At 40.8% G+C, this 17,140-nt stretch overlaps 1 pseudogene; it reads right to left on the bottom strand.

Annotated features, from left to right (window-relative positions):
• Positions 1 to 1,421, bottom strand: part of LOC121932580 — a 52,518-nt pseudogene extending 51,097 nt beyond the window's left edge.
• Between the last annotated feature and the right edge of the window lie 15,719 nt (positions 1,422 to 17,140).

The raw sequence follows: 17,140 nt of genomic DNA, 5'->3' as shown, positions 1-17,140 counted from the left end.
AATAATAATAATAATAATAATAATAATAATAATAATAATAATAATAATAATAGAAGGTGAAGCTAATGTGTAGCCATTTTTGGACAGATTAAATAAAGTTCTTTTTTTCCTTTTTTTTTATGCTTTGCACAATACAAAATTAATAGGCAGGAATCCTAGCTCATTGAAAGAGCACCTGGCTGAAGTAAACCCATTGAATAAATGGGATTTATATGTTTAGCCATTGATTCAATGAGTTTTCATTAATTAGGGCTACCAATAGGATGTAGGGTAAACTGTCCAGCTTGGGCATCTCTAGTTAAAGGTTTAAGGCCTAAGACCACTGTTTGGGAAAGGGATTGTTTGGGTTTTTGTTGTTGTTGTTTTGTTGTTATTATTATTTTTGTTTTATTTTGTTTGCTTGTTTGTTTGTTTTTGGCTGATAGCTTTCAGAATCTCTTGGCTATGACAATGGTCATGTTGGCTGGAAGACTGTGGCAGCTGAGGTCCAAAAAAAAGTCTTCCTGCATTTCTGGAGACCTTCTGCCACTTAAAAAAAAGTATAGATATCACAATATAACTGTTCTAGTTCATGTCCTATATACATTCAGGATGTGGGAGCTGGCCACTGTCAGTGGCAGTCTGAAAGTAGAAAGTTACTTTTCAAACAAATACTTGCAGTAATTGTTCAGAGGCCGATAAAATAATTATTTATGATTACTAGGTCTGCACAGATGATTTAGCTGAAACCTGAACAGGATGGTACTGGTTTCGGTCAGGTCTGAATCAGATCAGTCAAAATCAAGTCTGAATTGGAGATGTATTTCTTCCCTAATTTCACTCTTGAAGGAAGCAATAAATAATTTTAGCAATTTTCTTCTGACTGTGAGAAAGTCTTTGGTTCAAAACAGACTGCAGACATAATCCAGTTTGAGACCACTTTAACTGCCCTGACTCAGTGCTTAGTGAATCCTGGGAACTGTAGTTTTGAGATATTCAGCCTTCTCTGTCAGAGAGCTCTGGTTGCACAACAAACTACAAAATTATCACCTGTGATCTCTGTGCAGAATAAACCCCAAACTGAAATTCTCATCAGTGTAGAATTTGTATCAAGGATCCCCACACTTGAGAAACATATTTTTCAACCATTTCCAAAAATACATTTTCAAAAATGCTTTTCACCCTTCCTCTGAATTGAGACTGGATCAGTTGAAATCTCTTGAAATGAATTCAGTACATTGGACAATAAAATAAAGCCAGATACGTCTTCTTCAAAATGCTGTGAAACAACACCACACAAGGAAAACATTAAAGTGAAAAGGAAGAAGTGGAATGGACTTTGGTCTTTGGTCTTGTCTACACTAGTAGGAAAATCTATACTCACCATATGGCCGCAATGCAGTTTCCTTGTCTGTGGCATCTACAATAATGCCACTCGCCATGGCGAGATCAGAGTAACCCGGAAGACCATGATGGTTATGTGACATTCACATGACCTATAGTGTGGACTATTCCTGGCCGCATCACTATATCTGCAGTGCCACTCCTAAGTTTCCAGGCAAACATGGGGTAATGAGTGGTTCTGTTTTCTCCAGATTTTGATAGAATAGACCCACATTGCCTGCAAATCCTCAGGAATGTTGTGTGCCCAGAGAGGAGCAGCTGCAAGATGAGTATGAGTTTTCCTGCCCTTGTAGACAAGCCTTCAGATAATTCTAGCTTCCAGCATGGACAAATAGCAACTCTCTCCAACCACGGTGCTGGGTATACACTTTCACACTTTCCCTGTGAAATTGTGTTCTTGCCAAATTTATTGAAGGCTGGTGGTAGATACAGGATCACAACCTATAAGTATCTGATTCTGATTAGTTCCTGTAACCAAGCTGATGCAATCAGGTGTTCACTTACTTATGAACATATCCAGATCCTTAGGTACTAATTGTTTGCTTTGTATACACCATTTTATTTTAGATGATGCAGGATTTGTTAATATAAATCCTATTAGATATTTAGAAAAAGACTGGCTTTGATACCTGAAAGACTGGAATGTTTGTAAATACCATCAGGGTGTCCAACCTTATTTTCTCAGTGCTATAATTTTCAAAAGTCCATTCAACAAGATGGCAGATATTGTAATTTAAGTGAATTTGAGTGAAAACTCCTTCTTGAAATTGGGAAATGTGATTTAAAAAAATATTGCTTACTTGCAAGCAAGGACAAATATATTGTTATTTATCATGTCCAAAAATAAGAGGGGTAAGTATTTATGTCCCAAATTACACCACAAAAGGAATGGTGTTGTTTCTCATAAAGTTACAGACAAATGGCTTAAATCCTATTGCTAGCATTGACTAGAGTAGACCCATTGGCTCAGATGTGTTTATCTATATGTTGACCCTCCATTCAACAATTACTTCCGTGGGTCTGCTCCATATGAGACTAACCAAACACATTCTACAATGCTCAGGATACTATGGGGGACCTTGGAGCTCCAGAGAATAGGACCTGGAGTAATGGATTCAGACAACAAGAAAAGAAATTCCACCTCAACATTAGGAAGAATATCCTCACAGTAAAAGCTGTTCAATAGTAGAATACTCTCCCTTAGAGTGTGGTGAAGTCTTCTTTTTTGGAGGTTTTTAAACAGAGGCTAGGTTGCCATCTGTTGGCAATGCTTTGTTTGTGTACTCCTGCATGGCAGAGGGTTGGACTGGATAGCCCTTGTGGTCTCTTCCAGCTCTATGATTTCCAAGCAGTAATGTCACAAAGTTAGTCTGTGATCAGGGTCCATTGATATAGCAGGCATCTTGAGAAGGGTCCCCTCAAACCTAGAGCTGACCTTTGTGGCTGCTTCAACACTGCCACCCAGTATCAGCCTAAAGAGATTTCATTGGTGGAGTTTACTATTCTGATTGGACTGTTCTCTGTGCCAACGCCTTGAATTGTGGCCAGGATAATTAACCAATTATGATAGTTCAAGCATTTCCTTAGAATTTGTAGAGCCCTACAGCTCTATGCATGATAATATTTGTATTTGTCTAATCATCTCTTTTAATTTGAAAGTTCATTATCATACAACGGTTGTATTATAATTTGGGCAAGATCTTTTGCCGCAAGTAATGTGCCTTTGCATCCAGTATCCTGGTGCAAGCTGTCTTAAATGAAGCAATTAAATTAATTAAGGTGATGAATGCACTGGGCCTCCATTTCTTTTTATCAGTAATCAGCAGGTCAGTTAGCTTGTGAGAAACAGTCATGACAATTTTTGCATTCTGGAAAGTTGAAATTAGTGTCGGATCTCTAAGGGCAAACTAAACAGGAACTTATTAAGGGTAGGTGTTGAGAAACTCATTAACCAAGGGGGGTGGGGTGGAGGAATACTAGCAGAGAGAACAAAGTGAGAAACCTAAGATTGCTAGCCTCAAATACATTACATCTCTGTGCTGATAATTAAAATACCGTGTTACTGCCAAGAGTAGAATCGGACAATCAGTTAATTGGAAGTGGAACTAGAATTTTCAGTGAACACAAGAAGAGAAGAGGTATTGCTTCTTACTCTGTATCTTTTATGAGTTAGTTTGATTCTCTCATCTATAAGGTGAGCCACTTTGGGTTTATCCTGATGAAAGAAAACAGGACATAAATTTCTTAAAATGCAAGACATAAAATAAACAAGAGCTGACAGGCTGAGGCTGAATGTGACTCACATAGCCAGTTAGAATGACCATATGGTGCACATGGTAGCTGTGATATCCCAGATCTATGCTTTAATTTTGCCCTGAACACAATGGTTTGCATCCTATTGATTAGTCTCACCTAAATTAGACTCACTGAATCGAAAGGTAAGTCACTCTGGACCTTATCACATGAGGAAAATTGAAAGGTTAAACTGGTCACAATGCAGGGTCATCCAGGGCATTAGGGACAATTTCACGATTGCTTTTCAGACAATGCTGTGCACAAACTGGTTAGAATCCAAACAGAAAGTGAGGTGGATCAGGAAATAGGTATTTTTGCAAAAATACTGGGTTTTCATTTCCAGTTCATTCATGAATTTACTCCCTTGGGGTAATTGCAGCAGTCTGAAAATCATCTGTTGGATTGTCCCTTTTCCGAGATTTCCCAGGTTCCTTTGCTGTGCTGAGGAGAGGGAGGCAGCATTGATCTTAAAGGGACACACACACACGCACACACCCCTCTTTCCCTTGCATGGCTGGTCTCTTTCTCCTGCAGCCTCTAAGGAAACAGCTGGTGGGAGATGGCAGAGAGGATGTTTTAGAATTCCTCCTGTACATTAGGGAGAAATGGAGGATTTGTCCTGGAAAAGGAGGGCATCTGGGAGTTTCAGCCCTCACTGAAATCATAGACCAGCCATGTCCTCTTTCTTTCTAGTGTGTGTGTTTGTGGTTTTATGGAAGTTTGCAAAGGGAAACCTCAGCCTTGCTTCCTCTAAAACAGTTTCTGGGGCAAAAAGTATTTTTCTCCCCGGTTTCCCTTCCCTCTCTGGAGCAAGTGTGTGTATGCACTTGTGGAAATGACAGTTTGGAGCATGTGCAAAAAGTTGTTTCCAAACTTTGAATGGGATTTGTCCTCATCTCTCTGAAACCCAAATGCTCTTTCTACCCACTTTCCTGCATACATAATGTGCTTTTAACCCATTGTTGTGCTCTCTGTGTGATAATCATTAGCAAATTTGCTTGCTTTTCTGGGATGCTAACACTTTAACCATTCTTGGGATGGAAGCACAGAAGGTCCACTGATTCAGTAGGGCTATTCTAGTCGGGACTAACATTTGCTTTGTTATGTGTCCTGCTTTTCCATTTAAACAAGAGATATCTATTAGCTCTTCCTCAAGGAAGACTGCATACATCCAACTTGTATATCCATAGCCCTTGATTGCAAGGGTAGGAATTACCCATTTTCATGGCTTCTTCTTGTATGGATGAGTTCTCTATGTATACAACTGAAAGGCTTGCCATCACAATACCACTCACTCACACATCCAGTTAACCCAATTGATCCAATTTGTTTAGAGTATTATTAGGTCATGAATTGAAAATAAAATGGCATCTATTTTCATGTTATTATATAAATCTAAGGGGAAATTACTGTGTGCACTTTCCAGTACACTTTCCATAGGCTCTATAGCAAAGGGGGGAGATATCATGTGCTCCAACATATGTTGTTGCATTGTAACATGCTTCATTTACATCATTGCTAAGGAGGCCAGTGAATTGAATTACAGTCCAAAGACATCTAAGATACACAGTTTAACTGGCATAGCAAAGAATTGTAAGTTGAATGGTACCACAAGGGTCACTTAGTCCAATCCTCTGGCATGTATGAATACATAACTTCAGCATTCCTGAAAGATGCACACATCCAACTCCTCTTTAACAACATCTAAAGAAGCAGAATGCATTAACTTCTGAGGCAGTGTCAAAAGTTACTTAGGCAACTTGCCTTCCATGATATGTTAAGAAGTTGGGGTGATGGATTAGTATAGTGCGTAGTATAATAATAATAATAATAATAATAATAATAATAATATTTCTAGCTCCGCCTAATCATTGAGAATCGCGAGTTACAAATAATAATAACTCAAATAGATTACCTTAGAGTTCTAAAAAATCAAACCTTCCCCCCCCCCCCCCAATTCCCAGTACTAAAACATTGTATAGCTGTGATCTCATTTGCAGGTGGTGAAATAACAATGGAAAAGAGGATATCTTTTGGTAGCACTGTTCAAGGCTGTTCTTCTGTGATCATGGAACAGCAACAAGAATATCTGGGGCAGTTTGAAAATGAAATTAGAGAAAGGAGTAAAACTGTTTATTAACTGGAATGAATAAGAATTAGTCTCACCATGACTTTGAAATTGTGTACAGTTTAATTAATCAGTTCTGACAAGGAAAGTCACCAGGCTACATTTTCTTAACTAATTTATAGTTTTTTTTAATAAAGGTGGCTCAAGTAGTTAAGCCCCTGACTCTGTTGATTGCAAGATTGGCAGGCTGGCAGTTTGAGCACTGGGTGTCGTATGATGGGGGGAGCTCCCCTCAGTAGTCCCAGCTTCTGCCAGCCTAGCAGTTTGAAAGCATGCAAATGCAAGTAGATAAATAGGTATCACTCTGGTGGGAAGGTAAACAGCGTTCTGTGCACTCATGCTGGCCTTATGATCACAGAGTAGTTTCTGACAACACTGGCTCTTCAGCTTAGTAAGAGATGAGCACCGCCCCCTGTGGTTGGACACAACTTGACAACCTTATCAACAAGGAATACCTTTACCTTTACCTTTACTAAAGGTTTCTGAGCTTTTACTACTGAGTCTGGGTTTCTGAATTTTGGTATCCTGCTGTTCCTGACTGTCAGACTTTTCCACTGTTAAATAGTTCTTACAGCAAAGCAACTCTTCAAAACATTTAGATGGAGTCTTTCTTTATGAAATGTGAATCCACTGGTTTGAACTTTGGTCTCTGCAGCATATTTTACATGACATCCCTTCAGATATTTAAAGAAGCATATCAGATCACATCTCATAGAACTTAACTCTATGAGCTTATACTTTTTAGTGGTCCTAGTCCAACCCTCAGACCACTACAACACTGCGTCTCCGCTGGGGAGGAGATCATTATCTCTCTGTGGGGAAAATCATGAAAATAAAATACTAAAACTTAGTGTGTTGCAGTGGTCTGAGTGGCAGACTAGGATTCAAGGAGACTTATGTTTGACCCCCAGCATGTAAACCCACTGGGCAACCTTGGACATGTCACATTATCTCAGCCTTAGAGAAAGGCAATGACAAACCTTGGGTAAATATGATTTGCCAAGAAAAAAAACTTTGATAGGGTTGCCATAAGTTGAAATAAACTTCAAGGCACCTAAAAATAATAACTACTAGACCAGACATCCTGCCTCTTCTTCAGCATCTTTCAGATTTAGGCTGTTGTTCCTCTCTTTCTATCTGTAACCCTCTCTTTCTCTCTCTGATTCCTTTTCCATCTATTCTTCTAATAGAATCAACATATTCTTCTTAATCTAGAACTGTGGTTTTTCATGAGTATCACTATCCCCTCCACCTGAAATAGGAAGTTACCAGGTCACTAGGAATCTAACAGGTCAATTGCAAGTCTTAAAACACCCACATCTCTAGCTTTGGGGGAGAAAATATTTTCTATTACAAACAAGATGAAAGTAACACAACTTGTTTTAGGGGACATTTCCAGCCCCAAAGTAGGAGTGGGAATCGTGTGGCACTTTATATATTGCTGCAGATTTAACCAGCATATCCAGTGGCAAGAGATGCTGGCAACTGCATTCCAATAGTATCTGGAGGGCCACACCATTCCCACTCCTTCACTACAGAGCAGATCACCAAATGAAACTGAATAGAGATACATTGAAGACTAGTAAAGAGAAGCATACTGTTCCTGTAACTTACAGAATGCCTCATCACAAGACTGGTGTAGATACCTTTGAGGAAGAACTGACCAAATACAAAGTATCTGGCTGGTCGTGACTGCATACAGAACTAGACGGACTATATTCTGAGCCAGGAACACTGGTTTCCTCTCTTTAATTGTTTATTTGTTTTGTTATTTGCCAGAAGCATTTTATCCTGATTCATTTGAGGGGGCAGGCTTGCAGAAGTTCATTGGAACATGACATCCGAAATGAGTAAAGATATGGAACAAAAGAACAGATGCATAGGATTGTACATGATTACATCTGCTAGAATTATATGTGCTAAACTCTGGAAAAAAACTGAGATCCCAACAGAAGAAGAATGGCTTAATAAACTATATGAAACAATGGAAATGGACATACTAACAGCTCTAATGAGAGAAAACATGGTTGAAAAAGTAAAGGAAATTGAAAAAGATTGGCTTTGTGTAAAAAAAAATAGAGAGAGAGTAAATCTTAGACTGACTAAAGATAATTTCTGAGATTAAGTGATAGTGGCGGGTTACAAATGGCCCTCAAGGGGCCGTTTTCCCGCCACCGCCATTCACTGCGTAGGGAAGCCCCAGCGGCCAGACAGCGAGGCTTCCTCGTGCAGCGAAAAAGGAGCGCCGAAATGGCGCTCCTTTTCGGAACGTGGAAGTGGCGCCACGAGGGGCGGAGCGCGCCCTTGCAGCATCACTTCCGCTGCAACACGTCTGGACGCACAGCGTCCAAGACGTCAAATGGCGGCGCCCATGTAGATAAAGTCCGCGCTCCGCACGTACTGGGAGGAAGGGCTGTCAGGAAGGTAAGAACCTTCCTAACCCTAATAGGGCCCTTCCTAACCCTAGTACGCGTGGAGCGCCTACTTTATGGCGGTTTATAACCCGCCAATATGAACTGGAATTTACCCTTTTCTAGCTGTACATTATTTGATTGGTAATTGCTTATTTGGGGATAACTCTCCGTATCAAGGTATCTAAGTATACATATATACATACAGATTAATAGCCCTCCCCTTTCCCAAGGAATCTAATGGGAAGCTTACAGAATTTTGTTTGTTTGTTTTTCACTTTTGACTATATTAGATAGGAAACTATATAAACTAGAACTTCATCTTGGAAGTATAAAAAGCTTTTTAGACAAAAGAGAAGCTTTGCTTGTTGTATTTGTGCTTCAATGTATGTCTGTGTATTTATGATATGTAAGTTTTGGTTGGTATATATGTGTTTTTTCCCCCATAAATGCTTCATTTAAAAAAAACCAAATTAAAAAAAGAAGTTCATAGGGAGTGGATGTAAGCCTGTTTTCAGGCTTCAAAGTAAAAGTCGTACCCAAAAAGCAAACAGATTTGGAGGAAGGAGAAAGAAAGCAGACTCTAGATATCATGAAGTTACAGAACATTTCTATTTGAAGACAAGATGGTGACAGTATCCACTTGATGCTTGTATTGACATCTTACAAAAGAAGAAAGTGGGGTAGAGTTGAGTGGTAGAGTTTAGGCAGGCATTGGGAGGACCTGTACAATAGACTTGTAAGGCAAGAACTGGATGAGGAACTTTTGCTATCTGGAAACTATCTTGTGCTATGAAAGGTTCTATCTGGAACTGATTGCTGATGGAATAAAACCAACTTCTGAAGGGCCACATGTTCCATCTTTCTGGTTTAAAATTCCCAAACCCTCTTTGTAAGATTAGAGATGCTCCTGGTCCTAGACAGTTAGTTGAATTTTCTCTTCTCACATCCAGGTGCTGTTGCACTGAAAATCTTCCAGCTGACACAATCAGGAACATTAGCAATATAACAGCTTTCATGTCTTGTTTCATAATACATTAAGAAGCAGCAATTAAGCTATACTCAGAAGAGTCATAGGCTTTTCCTTCCTAATTAAAAATTATATCCAGAGATGACAGCCAAGTGCAATTGTAGATGGACACTCTAGCCCAGTCCAGACAATTTACCAACATGAATTATAATCCTCCAAAGATATTAAGGAGGAGTTGTTCTATCCCAGTTAACCAGGAATCAACGTGTTGGGTGTATTCTGTGTCTCTGTCCCTTGCCAGGAGATTCATCTTTTCAGAGGACTGAGCCAAAATGACTTACTTCCTTTGGGATGTTGAATACACTTCCTTTTTTCCCCAGCCATTTTGAGCACTTTTGTGTCACTTGGCCCACTTCATTCATATAGGTACTGTGTTTTTTTCTGAAAATAAGACACTTATATTTATTTTTCCTCAAGAAAAATTGCTTATTTTCAGGGGGTGTCTTATTTTTATTAAGTATGGTACAACAATCTACATTCATTCAAATATAGTTAAGTCGTCTTCTTTTGGAATATTATCATAACTCTCCAAACCCGGAATTCCATCCTAAATTTCTTGCGACTCCATTTCCTTTAGAACCATTGGCCCCTATCCTCCATGTCAAGCAATAGAGCTCTCATTAAATGAGCAGCTCTTATCCATGAACAGTTCTTGAAAATTGGCTTCTGTGGGACAGATGGGGAATGGAAAGGAACGGTGACTTCCGGTGATGTAGGTGGCATTCACAGAGCGTTTCCCCCATGCAGTGAGATGGGTGATATCCCCGTTCTGCTCCCTTCCCACCCCTTCCATTCTGCACTGGGCCTATCACTATGTCTTATTTTCGGGGTATGGCTTATATTGCACAAATGCTTAGAAATCCTGCTACAGCTTATCTTATGGGTATGTCTTATTTGTGGAAAACAAGGTATGTATGGCTTTGCCCTAACCATTTGGTGGGCAAAAGTATAGGTCAGTGGTTCTCAACTTTTTTTCCTCTGCCGCTTCCCATTTACATGTACATCTGCTCTCATTGTAATCAGAATCTATTGTAGTGAGGGATTTGTTCTGCATAAACTTTGCACATGGTTGGTTTGCATAGAAAACAACATTTTCTCTTCACGAAACAGCATGTCTGCACAGAAATATTTTCTGCACATAAATTATTGTTTTCTATGAAATATCAACCAATGCAAATTTTGCACAGAAATCTCAAATTGAAAAAAAAAAAGCTTTGAAAAATGTATGGTTTTGGAAGAGTTTCTTGCAGTGGAAGGAAAATTGTTAAAATGACTCATTTATTCCTTTGAGAAGAAACTTAGGCATTTATCACACAAAGGGTGGAATCTCTGTTCCTGTAGCTTGCATCCATTGTTTTGTGTTCTAGTCTCTGGAGCAATAGAAAACAAGCTTGCTCCATCCTCAATGTGACAACCCTTCAAATACCTAAACAGGGTTATCATATCACCTCTTAACTGTCTCTTTTCCAGGAATCCAGGAGAAATGGATTCCAACTACAGGAAAAGAAATGCCACCTAAATATTAGGAAGAACCTATTGATATTTGATGTTCAGATTCAACAGTGGAATATGCTGCCTTGCAGAGTGGTGAAGTCTATTTCTTTGGAGGTTTTAAGTAGAGGGTGGGTGGTCATCTGTTGGGGGTGCAGTTTGTCATAGTGACCAGATGCCCACCTCTTCCAGGACATGTTCTACATTTCAACCTTTTGCCCAAGAAGAATTCCAAAATGTCCTCCATTCTGAGCATGACTAAGGTCCATTAATTTATATTAGAGTTTTTCACTTTTATTTGATGAAGTCTACATTTTCCTCGAATGTCCTATGTTTTACGGTGCCTCGTCCTCCTTTGCAGTTATGACATATGGTCACCCTTATTGTTTGTGCATTCCTGCATGGCAGAAGATTGGACTGGATGGCTCTTGTGGACTCTTCCAACTCTAGGATTCGATGATCATAGGCTTTCTCGAGGTGTGTTCACCTGAGCTAAGTACTGTCTTCCCAATAAACATTCTCACTAATGTCTGGCAGATTGAGCATCTGACTTCCCATGGCTTACTCATAATAATATCCCATTAATGTCACCCAGCATGGTGTTGGCTTTCTCTCTGTGAGGAGACCATAATGCTGACTCATATTCAGTTTGCCATCTGTAGTCTCATTACCTCCAGATAGATGGCTACAAAACTGCCCAGTATCTACTACTTCTTTTTTCCCCTCTAGATTTATCGTTTTTCCAGCTCTTTGTTTCTTTTGGGTTTCTGTTCGTTTGTTTGTTTCCTTCACAGAATACATTTACCAGGTGAATGGTTCTGTAACATAGTTATCTCCAGGGTTGGTTTTAATTTTATTTTGTGATTTATCTGGGGAACAAGAAGTAACAAGGTTGTTAACAAAGCTCTGAAGTCTCTTGTAAAAGGCAAATTTCCACCTCCACGTAATGCTGACTTTGAAAAATGTTCATTTTTTGCCTTCAAATGGTAGCTTTTCTTTCCTTCAGATTATGAGACAGGCCTGAAAATGTTTATCCGTTCAGCATTTGTTTATAAAGACAGGTGAAAGGAGATTCCAATTTATAGTCTCCTCACATCTTCAAAAAACAGAGTCAACTTTCTAGACTTCAGAAATTATTATTTTTAAATCTGAGGGGGTCTTTTTCAAAAAAAGAAGTGAAATTTAAAAAGGGAATTCATACTGAGTAGCACTTTTAAAAAACTTTAATCAGACTAAAGAAGGATCCCCAAATGAAAGGAAGTTGGGATGATAAACAGTTTCTGATGGAAGTTTTACCTTTTGTGTATCCTTCTATGTGCCATGCTGTTTACTTGGGCTGCTTGGACCAGAAACAACACATTCATGTAAATTCTGCCCTCTAGATGAAGAAAACTGCATTCCCCATGTTTAATGAAAAATAATTCTTGGAAGCTTGCTCAGGAGCATCCATTTCTACTGTCAAGTACTGAGGTTGACCCAAAAGAAAACCTGTTTTTGTCAATGCATTTGAAATGCGGTACTAGAGAAGGGATTCACAGATACCACAAAGTGATGAGTATGTAGAGAGATCTAGGGCCCATTACAGACCGCCCAAAAGGGGTGGTCTCGGGCTGCTGCCAGTTGCAGTGGGAAGGAGTCGCAGCAGCCAAACCGCGTGACTCCTCCTCGTTGCAAAGAAGGAACACAAAAATCGCGCTCCTTCCGGCAACCTGGAAGAGATGCCGCAAGTGCCAAAGCGTGCACTCGTGGTGTCACTTCCGGGCCGCGACATGTGAATGCAGAGTGTCCGCTACATCAAAATGGCGGCAGCCGTGTGGAACAGCCACCGCCATTTGTTACGGACTCTGTCCGTAATAGGGTAAGGGGTGTCTGGAAGAGACACCCCTTTTTCAAAATGTGTGTAACGTGCCTAGGAGTCCAAGTAGAGCACAAGTTAAACATGAGTCAACAGTTTGATGTGGCAGCTAAAAAAGCCAATGCAATTTTAGGCTGCATCAATAGAAGTATAGTCTCTAGATCAGGGGTAGGCAACCTTTTTGAGCTGGGGGCCAGGTTGCTGTCCCTCAGACAACTGGGGGGCTGAAGCCGGGGGTGGAGCTTCACCCTCCGGGGTGGAGCCACATGCCAGGGGTGGAGCTTCCACCCTATGGGGCGGAGCTTCCACCTAAGCATCATCATCATCATCATCACCACCTCCACTACTATCATTGTTACAGCAGACCTTTCAGCAATAAATGCACCAAAAATACACAGAAATGCACTTTGGAAAGTCACACTCCTCCTCCTTCTCTTTCTCATTGAGAGGGGATTTTGCACAAAGAACACCCAGGGCAAGTAGTAATAATAATAAATAATACTAAGAATAAAGTTACAAGCAAGGAAATTACTACAATGCAACTGAAAATAAACTGCAGCAAGCATGCACACAGTTTCAACCCAGAAAAGCCACAGGGTGCTCAGATGGAAGTTTGCAGAAAGAACACCCAGCTAACCCCCTCCCCCAATGAACCGACCTCTGGCCATGCTGTGGCTGCAGCTGCCACTCTGGCTCCCTTTCTCCCTGGCTCTGCACTCCTTCTGCTTCCTCCTCCTCCTTTCCCTGCTCTTAGGGAGGAGGAGGAGGAGGAGGGCGGAGAGCGAGGTGGAGCCTGCTGCAGGCCTACTGCAGCCTCTGGAGCCCTGTTGGAGTGCTCCAGGGGCTGCACCAGGCCTCCGACATGGGCGCCGCCTTTTGTTTTACAAAATGGCAGTTGAAATCTCGTGTGACCTTTGACATCCTGAGGTCACGCGAGACTTCGGCCGCCATTTTGAAAAACAAAATGGCGCCCGGAGCGGCGAAAAACGGGGGAAATCGGCGGCAATCGGCGGCAGGACTGCTCAGGGGCCGCTTGGAAGGCCTTGGCGGGCCGGATCCGGCCCACAGGCCACAGGTTGCCTACCCCTGCTCTAGATCAAGGGAAGTAATAGTGCCACTCTATTCTACTTTGTTTAGGCCCCACCTGGAATATTGTGTCCAGTTCTGGGTCCCACAATTCAAAAAGGCTGTTGAGAAACTGAGTTGTGTCCAAAGGAGAGTGACTGAAGTAGTGAAGGGTCTGGAAACCATGCCCTATGAGGAACGACTTAAGGATCTGGGGATGTTTAGCCTGGAGAAGAGAAGGCTAAGAGGTAATATAATAGCTCTGTTTAAATATTTGAAAGAATGTAATAATAATAATAATAATAATAAATTAATTTATATACCGCCTTTCCAAGAAGATCAAAGTGGTTTACAAAATTACATAAAAATACATAATACATAAATGATTTACATAAGCAAATAAATAAATACCTAAACAGTACATAATGTATACAAACTAAAATTCCATCCCTCATCCCTTAACTAAATATTGAGGAGGGAGCAAGATTTTCTTTTTATTTATTTATTTATTTATTTATTTTTGCCGCTCCAGAGAACAGGACCCAGAACAATGGATACAAGCTACAGGAAAGAAGATTCAACCTTAAACATTAGGAAGAACCTCCTGACAGTAAGGGCTGTTGGAGAATGGAGTCTTTAAACAGAGGCTGGATAGCCATCTGTTGAGTATGCTTTGATTGAGGGTTCCTGCATGGCAGGGATTGGACTGGATGGCTCTTGTGGTCTCTTCCATGATTCTATTCTATGAGATCTTGGAGCACCTTTGAGACCAAAAGGTGTTACAACATCTCTCCACATGGAGTGATGAAAAGATGAATGGATGGATCTGAGACCAAATCAGACCTGAATTCTCACTTGAAGCCAAAATGACTAAATTGAGACTATTGTTCTTTGGACATGTAATGAGATGACAAGACCCACTGGCCAAGAATATAACCTGGTAAAGTGGAAGGCAGTAGGAAAAGACAGGAATGGCATGAAAGGTAGATTGAGTCAATCAATGAATCTACAGGATTGAGGTTTTGAGACCTGAACAGGAAAACTGATGTCCAGGGCTCTTTGGAGGGTCTCATTCATAGGGTCACCATAAGTTGAATTCAACCTGATGGCAAATAACACTAACGAATTCTCACTCTTCATAAAATTGAGGGTTTATGGAAATTCCTCACAAAGATTTATGTAGGTTGACATAGGCTGCATTCAACCACAGAAACAATCCAGTTTGACACCACTTTTACCACCATGGCTCAAATCCATGGAATTCTGGGATTTACAGTTTGTTAGAGTATCAGAGCTCTTTGACAGAGAAGGCTAAATGTATCACTAAACTACAGTTTCCCTCCTCCTCTTCCTTTCCTGAGTTCCTTTCAGCAGCAGCCTGATCAGTGTCACCCCTCCTCTGTGGTGTCATCTGGTGTGCCCCCAGTAACACCACTGTCAGTATGTTGAGATTTTATATATTTCGATTTAAATTATAATCATGATTTCTACATTAAGCCCCTATACATACAAGATAGCAGATGCAAATTTAATGTAGAACTTTATTCTCTTTTTAAATTTAGATATTTTTCCCCCTGTGGGAGGAAAGAGTAAGTGGCAAGCCTACAAAAGCATGGGACTAGCAGGTGAGAGGGAAGGAATGATTCTGCTCATATGTGTTTGGCAAACCTGAGAATGGAAAAGGAAAGAATATTCAAGTAGTCAGAGAGCATTGAACTATGTTCCCGTAACCAGAAGCAGACTGTTGACATCATCTGCTGAGGTCTCTGAGGAGCAACAGCTGATTTCTCCTGAAGGTATGCTTGCATTGTTACTTGCTTTAAGAACATAGCCTGATGATTCTCTGAACCTACCTGCATCTGCTATCCACCAGTAGTGGAAAAGTTGTTGGGGAGGGCTATCACAGAACAATGGTGAGTCCCAGGCCTGGTGACAAAGGAGCCTGGGCACAGTTCTACCAGTTGAACTCTCATTCTATGTGCAGCCTTGTGGGAAGTTGGCCATGGAGTGCATATCCTAGGGGCATGACTAAAAGAGGAAGAGAACAATTCGACCTGAAAGAAGAGAAAGGTGGGCACTTCAAAAGATGGAGATGAAGAGAGGAGCTTTGGCCGCAGAACTTGAGGTCCCCTCTCCCCAAAGTCATGTCATCATTCAGCTGTGCAATATTACAACATCCAACATCTCTGTGTCCATGGCAATTAGTTGTACTGGCTAGGGTGATGGGACCTGTAGTGCAACATATGTGAAGAGAGCAAGGCTATGGAACATTGTGTAGTGCATTAGTACTTGTGGAAGGAAGCCATGGGGCATTGGCTAATCAACAGCCCCAGAATGTGCCATAGTGTTGAAGTCATTATAATCTCTCCTAGAAAGTCTTCTGCAATAGAGCAGATATTATAAGGCTAATGCCTCCTCCTCTGTCTCACACTGTGTACTGTGAGCAGACATGTCAGCTAACTCTTTTGGGCAGAGATGCACACAGATGTGGCAAATTACAAAGCTGAGCTTTACTTTGTATTTAATCAATCGCAGTGTGAGAGGACATTTTAATCACTTCAGAACTCACTAGAATCATGTTCCCTTTCAGCCAATTTCAAAGAGGATATGAGAGAGGCATTCATCCCTAACACATCTTTTAGGCATCAAATCACAAAGCTGAAGAGCTATTGTAGTTGTCTTTTTGTTTAACCATCTTCCTGCCTCAGCATTCACTTTACTTAATTGTATGGTATTTTTCAATGACATTATCAACCCTATGTTGTTGCTGTGTGCCTTCAAGTCATTTGTTACTTATGGGACCCTACGGTGAAACTTAGCTGGCTCAAGTAGTTAAGATGTTGATTCTGTTGACTGCAAGATCGACAGGTTAGCAGTTCAAGGCCCAAGTGCTGCATGATGGAGTGAGCTCCCATCACTAGTCCCAGCTTCTGCCAACCTAGCCATTCGAAAGCATGCAAATGCAAGTAGATAAATAGGTACCACTTCAGTGGGAAGGTAAACAATGTTCTGTGCAGTCATGCTGGCCACATGAAGACAGAGTAGTCTTTGACAATGCTGCCCCCTACAGTAGGACACGACAATGTTGTCAAAGGGCAATATCTTTACCTTACCTTAAGGTGAATCTATCATGGGTGCTTTTTTGGCAGAAGTTGTTAAGGGGTGGATTTGGTCTTTGCCTGCTTTTGAGGGTTAGAGAGGGATAGTGGACTTCTTTTGAGGGTTTTGACGGTTAACAGGCCCTGGATGTTGTTGTACTTTGTTGTATGGTGAACACAGCTACCCCTGGATATGTTCCCACTGTCCTAGTCCACCACTACACCATGCTAGCTAGCTATCAACACTATAAGTGTAAACAACTTTTAAAAGTGAACTGACATACTGTACACATTCATGCTTAAGTCTAGAAAATTTTAGTCAAAAATGAACCCCCAAAAACCTGGGCCAATTTATCCATGGGTCAAAAGTAGCTACAACACTAC

Source organism: Sceloporus undulatus, chromosome 1 (assembly GCF_019175285.1).
Source record: "Sceloporus undulatus isolate JIND9_A2432 ecotype Alabama chromosome 1, SceUnd_v1.1, whole genome shotgun sequence".
NCBI classification, from domain to species: domain Eukaryota; kingdom Metazoa; phylum Chordata; class Lepidosauria; order Squamata; family Phrynosomatidae; genus Sceloporus; species Sceloporus undulatus.
The sequence above is the reverse complement of the archived record's forward strand: the minus strand, read 5'-3'. Positions and strand labels throughout refer to the sequence as shown.